Below are 7708 nucleotides of genomic sequence, written 5' to 3'. Positions count from 1 at the left end.
TTTCCTAATAACGTGATGGATGAGAATGCATCTGGAGATTTAATCGACACCTCAGCTGTTTCATTTGACCTAGAACTAGACTTAGATCTATGGTTGCAAGTTCCTTCGGAAAACGGAAAGATAAAAAACGTCAAGGTAAGTCTTTGTTTTAGAATTATCTGCCACGCGCAGACCAATTATTGCATAATTTGAGGTGTGGACCAATAGACGGACCCAAGGGATGGGGTCCCGGGTCCCTCTTTTGTGGGAAAATTTTGTGTCTTATATAGGGAATCACTGGAACATAACGAGCGCCCCCCCCCCTTTTAGGTCAGTTAGCCCTCCCCCTTTAAAAAAAAGTTCTGGATCCGCTACTTTAACCCTTGATATAATCATTTGCGGAAACTTCCGACTAGATTTATCGTTTAATTGTTCTCATCCGGAATATTCATGAAATATTTGCCACTGCCGGATTTTGCCTCTGCCATGTGTTAAATTATGGGATATTATCTTATTTCAGGATGAAAACCCTAAAGAACAGGGACAAGGAGTCGAATCAAGGTTTGCAGAAATGACAGACAATGAAATTGATACACTTATTGAAGATGCTGAGAACAAAAACACAAAGAAAGCCACAAAATGGGCAGTTAATGTCTATGAAGACTGGAAGAATTCTAAAATTGGTAGTGGTTTAATTATACCAAACCTGAAGGATTTGTCTGTTCAAGATATTAACAGCATTTTAGGAAAATTTGCATTAGAAGTTCGAAAAAAGAATGGAGAGAAATATCCAGCGAAAACACTTTATCTTCTTGTAACTGGACTTCTAAGAGGTCTGGAATTCGGTCACAAGGTGTTTCTAATCTTAACCTTTTGAACGAGTCTGATAACAGATTTCTGAGGTTTAGACAAATACTTGACGCACAGATGAAAAAATTAACATTATGGTATAAATGTTAAACAAGCAGATCCGATTTCAGTTGAACAGGAAGACATATTGTGGAACAAGTCTGTGTTTGGTAATCATTCATCCAAAAGTCTATTGCATACTGTTTTTTTTTCTACAACTGTAAATATTTTGGTCTACGTGGTCGTGACGAGCACCGTAATCTGCAAATTTCACATATACAGTTAGTAGAAGATGATAACGGAAACTATATTGAATTCCGGGGTAAGGATAATAAAACGTATAATGGAGGGCTACGCCATCGCTATATTGCACCAATATCTGTCAGACAATATTTAGAGAAGGATTGTCGGATACTTGAATCGTATCAGATTTATATGAATACAATATATGAAATTGATAAATCTGTTAGCAGTCCTTTTTATCGTAGACCTGTTTTATCAGATGGTTCTGTTAAGTTTGACCACATACTGGGTGCTAATAGATTAGGGTCACTCATGAAGACAATATGTCAAAAGGGAGAACTAAAGGGGGATTTTAGTAACCACTCGGGAAAAAGAACACTTGCAACTAGATTGTAACAAGCAGGAATCAGTGAGCAGATGGTAATGGATAGAACAGGTCACGGGAGTGAAAAGGCTGTTCGTACCTACAAAAGACCTGCGGATTCTATGCTAAAAGATGTCTCTAACATTTTGAATCCTTCTAATAAGCAGATAAAACTTGAGGATCCCAAACCATTAACAGAATCGGATACTCGTGCAATCCTACCTGAACAAGTTAATATTGAAAATACAGAAAATGCATTTAATGTTTCAAAACCAGAAGGAAAATATCGGGGACTACCAAGTAACAGCTCTTTTTCAAAACTGTGTGTTCAATTTTGTAACGAAGATGTGAACCTCACAGATTTCTTTTTCAATTGTTAACACTGAATCGCTATTTTAAGTTGTTAAAGCCGTACATAGAAATGTATGAAAAAGCGTTTTTTTTTTAGTTTTCACTGTGTCAGGTTGTGACACTGATAACCTTTGACTTACATATCAAGACTATAATAGGAAGATGTTGATGATTATTTATTTTAATTTTTTTTAATGACAGTTATTTTATATTGATGGAAAAAAAAATTTAGTATTATAACAAATTGTGTTCTTTATCCTGTTTGGATTTTTATTTTGTTGATTGTTATGCTACTACACTTGTTTTGTATGTTTTCTATTCTGATGTTTATCAAGTGACTGATCTTTATGTCCGAGTATAGATACATGTATCCACTTGATATTTCATACAAAATGGAGAAAAAACAAATATCTGTAGTAGCAATGGAATCAACAAACGTAAATTACTGTACAATAAACATCTGTCAAGAAATGAAGTACACGTGACCTGTGCAATAAATGAAGTAGTTAATGCACACCTGACCCGTGCATTATCCAGATTATGCCACAGTAAGATCAAAGGTAGTTTGCCTCTGTCATGTGTTAAGACTAAGCAATGGCGCCTCTTGTATGCAGTAATAAGCTAGCCATAATGTGTAATACAAGAATAAAACGTTATATGGATAGCGTCACATACTTTTGTAAAATTCTACATAACGGTAAAGCTGTTTCTGCTAAATATTTTCTGAATTGTTGCTGGTTGCTGCATTAACATTCCTTGTAACCAGGAGAAAGAAATTCAAAACATATTTCATATTAATATATCTTTATTACCAAAGTTTATATAAACTATAGGTACACATTTGAAAAACAGGACTGACGGACTGACGGACGGACGGACGGACGGGTCAAAAACATTATACCCTCCGCAACTTCGTTGCGTGGAATATAATTACATCAACATCATTATATATAATATAGTTTATTAAGGAGTAACCCCTTTACAACTTGGGCATGCGCCGGCTGGTTATTGACACATATGTGTCTTCATAACAAAGTATGTACATACAACCTCATATAATTGCAGTTGAATGACGATGTGACGGGATAGTTTCAAATATTTAAAGTTCTAAAAACAAAATTAGTATAACGTCAAAAATAGCAACATCGTAAATAACATCACAACAATCTCATCTGTATAAGTTCGTATATAGAATGTTTGATATTTATTACAGGAAATCTACATTTGTTTCTTTCACAACGAATTATCTCAAAATCAGAATCATCATCAGTCATGTTTATTTGTCGAATCTTTTATAAGACTTGAGACAAACTCTTTCACCATCACAAGTTAACAATCTACCTAAATGGAAAAAAGTATTTCTTGTTCAAAAATTGATATGAATGTCATACAGTTATGTTTTCGTTATTATTAAAATAACTTCTCTTGTGTGTATTACTTTAAAGAAACAACAACCCCACAATAGAGCAGACAACAGCCGAAGGCCACCAATGCAATGGGTCTTCAATGCAGCGAGAAACTCCCGCACCTGGAGGCGTCCTTAAGCTGGCCCCTAAACAAATATGTATACTAGTTCAGTGATAACTGATGTCATACTAGACTCCGAATTATACACAAGAAACTAAAATTAAAAATTATACAAGACTAACAAAGGCCAGAGGCTCCTGACATGGGACAGGCGCAAAATTGTGGCGGGGTTAAAAAAAAAATTCTAGATCTCAACGCTCCCACTATACCTCTAGCCAATGCTGAAAAAACAAACGCACAGTAAAACTCAGTTTAAGAGAAGTCTGAGTCCGATGTCAGAATATGAAACAAAAGAAAATAAACAAAATAACGATAAATAACAACAGACTACTAGCAGTTACTGACATGCCAGCTCTAGACCTCAATTAAACTGATAGAAAGATTATGTCTTCATCATATGAATATCAGGCACAATTCCTTCTGTTAGGGGTTTAGTATTATACCATCATGAAATATATAAGAACATAACCCGTGACATGCAAACAATTGGTTTTAGAATAAATGTGTTTTATTCCGATGCAAAGACCCTACGAGTGATTCATATTAAAGCCAAAATATGCAATCTTTATAATGACCTGACAACAGTATCGTAACTATATCCCTTCTTAAAAAGTCTGTTTAAAGGTTTTGTTAGCTTTTGAGGTGAATACTGATATCTTTGTGCTTTGTAAATAATATTACCATAAAAGATTGGATGTAAAATACCTGAACGTATAAGATGTCTGTATGTTGAGTTATATTTACGAATGATTTCCTTATACCGATTATAAAATTTAGTAAATGTTTTGACTAGTTAGTGATATCGAAACACTGGTGTAATGATATTTCAGTAATACATATAAAGTTCTCTTTGAACGAACAATTTCCTTTTTTTAGTGGCGATTGAAATTCATTGCGGGAATGATTAATTCAATTGATTAAAAGAAAATGGTTGAAAAATAATTTGTCTCACCTGGAAACGCTGCCGATTCAAATACTGATTTCCCTGTGTCCGTTTTGGTGTAAATGAAATATCTTGGGTCTGTCAAATTGACTTTTTTTATATTGAAAATTATATTCGTTACATGTTTAGAAAGAGGTGTCGCCTGAAAAATACAAGCAAAGTACAGAATGATGTATTCAAAAGCTTTGAAGTGATAAAAAAAAATATGTATTGCTTAGAAAGTTATAATTGATTAATGTTCCAATCTTATAAATTCATTAAGATAGCTAAAAAAGTATGTCTCTAATTACAGGGTAAATTACGGAATTGACAAAAAGACTATTTGTGATGTTTGGGTTCTTTAAAGTTATATTTGAGAATGACAGAAAATATAGAACCTACAGACATCTTCACTCTATCCTTGTCCTTCGCAGTTAAAAATCTGTTCCTGTCCGAATAAGAGCATATGGCACAGATGTACAGTCAGTACTTCTTCATATTTCATTAAGATTTGACAACAGAACATTTAACATGTAAAAGCACCTGAAATAAAAATGCAAAAATGGTTGAAAAATCTTCAGACAGCATGAAATTATAACTGTTTAAATCATATATGCGTACATAAATATCAAGAATACAATCAGATAACATATAAACATGCGATATAAATATCACAGTGTATGTTTTGCTTGCTTGCGATCAAATATTTCTCAAATGTAAAAAAAAATTGCGACGATAATTGGTGTTACGAACAGGAATACATCTCATGTTGCACGATGCATAATGTTTATGCAATGCAAAATTTGCAACCATTTCAAATATCTAAAGAATCAACCATAAGGGCAATTACCATTAACCAAGAAATATATAATTCGTTGAAAAAGATCAATAAAAGGACTATGAACATACAGAAAGAGGACAAGCCATAATGATATGATACTATTGATTAAATGTTATATGTGTCTGAATACTGGTAATTTAATTATTTAAAAGACTTTTCAGCGACAAATTTAACTAGAATGAAGAATTATGTATGTTGATGGTGTTGCAATAATTATCACTGACAATCAATTCAAATGCCATATGCAAAGGGAATGCAGACAAGTCAATGTTTTCAAACTATCGGGGTAACTACATGTACATATCTACAAAACTTGTCTAAACACACGACTCAACTTACTTGTACTTGAAGTCTTTAATCGGCTTTTTGTCTCTTTGACACATTCCCCATTTCCATTCTCAATTTTACTTAAAAAAATAAAAACAAAAATTTAACACTTTCTGTCTTGAGAAGATAATGGCATGTAGATTGTTTCATAATACTGATCCTGTCGCAATGTAATTTATTGTAGAATTCTTAAGGCAATACCAAACTGCGGACATCGAGTAATATATCAAAATTGTTATTAAAAAGTAAACTCACAAAAATACTAAACTCCGAGCTAAATTCAAAATGATCGTGAAAAAAAATTCTAGTTTTTACTTTGTTATTTCTACTTGACACGTATAGAATGAAATTCAAAACAGTGTGGCTGTGGCCATTGATTGACACATAAAATTCATCCATTGACTGGGACAATTTACGTGAACGTTTGTCTGTAACGACCACTGTTCACGACGTACCTACGATAAACATTTAAACTGTGGGGTCACCAAAGGTTTCTTAACGCCTTTAATTATAAAATAATTCGAAAAATTAATCAGGAATAACCTTTATGTTTTGATTTATATAATTGATATAAATCAAAACATCGTGTTATTTCTGATTAATTTTTCGAATTACTTTATTAAGGTGTTGAGAACCTTTGGTGACCCCATAGTTTAAGTGTCTTTAAAAAGTACATAGTGAGCAGTGGTCGTTACATACAAACGTTCACCTAAATTGTCCCAGTCAATGGATGAATTTAATGTGTCAATCAATGGCCACAGCCACACTGTTTTGAATTTCATTCTATCTCTTGCTGTTGCTTTGCTCATACATATAGTGGTGTACCAAATTTTGTGTTGGTAATCCTCTGATGGTAATATTGTCAATACCGTCAAAATTGTCCTCTTTTACAGGTTTATGGTAGCCATATTTTGATATTTTGTAAAACTGTTTTCTCGATAAAACTTTTATTATTGCGATGTATATAATTTTTCCTTTATCGCATTAATAATATTTCATCATGACCTTTTATCATTCACGTTTATGTTTCAGACTTTATGGTCCGAGACCACAATTGTCGTCCCTTGATTTTCATTGTCCACAAATATAGTCCCTAGATTTGACAGTGGGTTACTTGCCAATATTTTTTATACCCCTTCCAAATTTATTTCTCCATGTTTTATGCCTCAAATTGCAAGAAGGGGGTGAAATTACACTTAAAAAATTTGGGTCCAGAATTTTAAAGGAAAGTAGTGATTTGGTCCAGCTGAAAAGGGTTAAAAATCAGCACTGTAAAAATTTCATTGAGAAAGCGCAGGTGGGATATTTTTTAATTTCATTTATGTTCTAAAAGAAATGCACTACGAATTAATTGTGGTCTCGGACCTTATATCGTGTCTGTATTGTCTGTATTTTCATATTAAAAATTGTTTTGTCAGATTATCAAAAAGCTATTTAAGGTGGTGTGGGTGTCTTCCACCATCTTGGATTGTAAAAAACAGAGAACCTAAGGTCCAGATTTTCTATCAAGTTAGCAAAATTTGATGCAGGAATGCACATATTTAATCTGAATTTTCATTTAAAAGAACCAATTTTTAAGAATATAACTTATAAATATTAATATTTTTACAAGTTTAGATCATTTTTGGTTGTTTTTTAAATGTTTTTAAATTGGCATTTTAAGGGGAGGTAACTCTAAAACAGTGTATTTTCTGAAGGAATCTACATGGAATTTTCCTATTCTGTATTTTAGCTGCAAAAAACGTACGGTGACCTTATATTTTCTTTTGATATTCTCAAAGCTTGGTCTGAAAGCTATCTTTTCCTAATTTATTTTACAATTCTATCATTTTGTTTAGTTTCTAATCACAAAATGGTGTTTTTTTCCTGTATAATCCATACAAAATGTGTCATTTTGTCACAACCTGTAGCTTTAGAAAAAGCGCGGTGACCTATCTTTTTTATTATATTTTTGAACATATATCAATAGATACTACGTTTTGGTAAAGTATGAACAAATTCTATCATTTTTATTTTAGACTCCCATACCACCTTAAAACTTAGAACAGACCTTCTCTTTTACAGTAATGTCGATCCATCAAAATGAACAAAAAAATGTGTTTACTGAAAAAGAATAATAAATAAAAACATCCTTCGATATAATAAAAATAAACAAGATACGATTATCTTTAATTAATACATAACAAATTAACGTGGATGTATATTGATATTAGTTTTTGTTTTAGGTGCTTCTTTGTTGTATAGTTTGCATTAAAAACTTATGCCTTTGATCCGGTTTTGTACAGACGTTGCGCACGATATTGGT

The 7708-nt window shown here is 32.6% G+C and overlaps 1 long non-coding RNA gene across 1 annotated transcript; it reads right to left on the bottom strand.

The window, feature by feature from the left end:
• Positions 1-2677: 2677 nt before the first annotated feature.
• LOC143066432 (uncharacterized) lies at positions 2678-5218 on the bottom strand. The gene is made up of 3 exons (XR_012975615.1): positions 4638-5218; positions 4266-4398; positions 2678-3127 (listed from the first exon to the last, which is right to left on the bottom strand). It is a non-coding gene; the product is annotated as an uncharacterized LOC143066432 (long non-coding RNA).
• Positions 5219-7708: the final 2490 nt, after the last annotated feature.

Source organism: Mytilus galloprovincialis, chromosome 3 (genome assembly GCF_965363235.1).
Source record: "Mytilus galloprovincialis chromosome 3, xbMytGall1.hap1.1, whole genome shotgun sequence".
Classification (NCBI taxonomy): Eukaryota; Metazoa; Mollusca; class Bivalvia; order Mytilida; family Mytilidae; genus Mytilus; species Mytilus galloprovincialis.
This window is presented reverse-complemented; position numbering and strand designations above follow the sequence as displayed.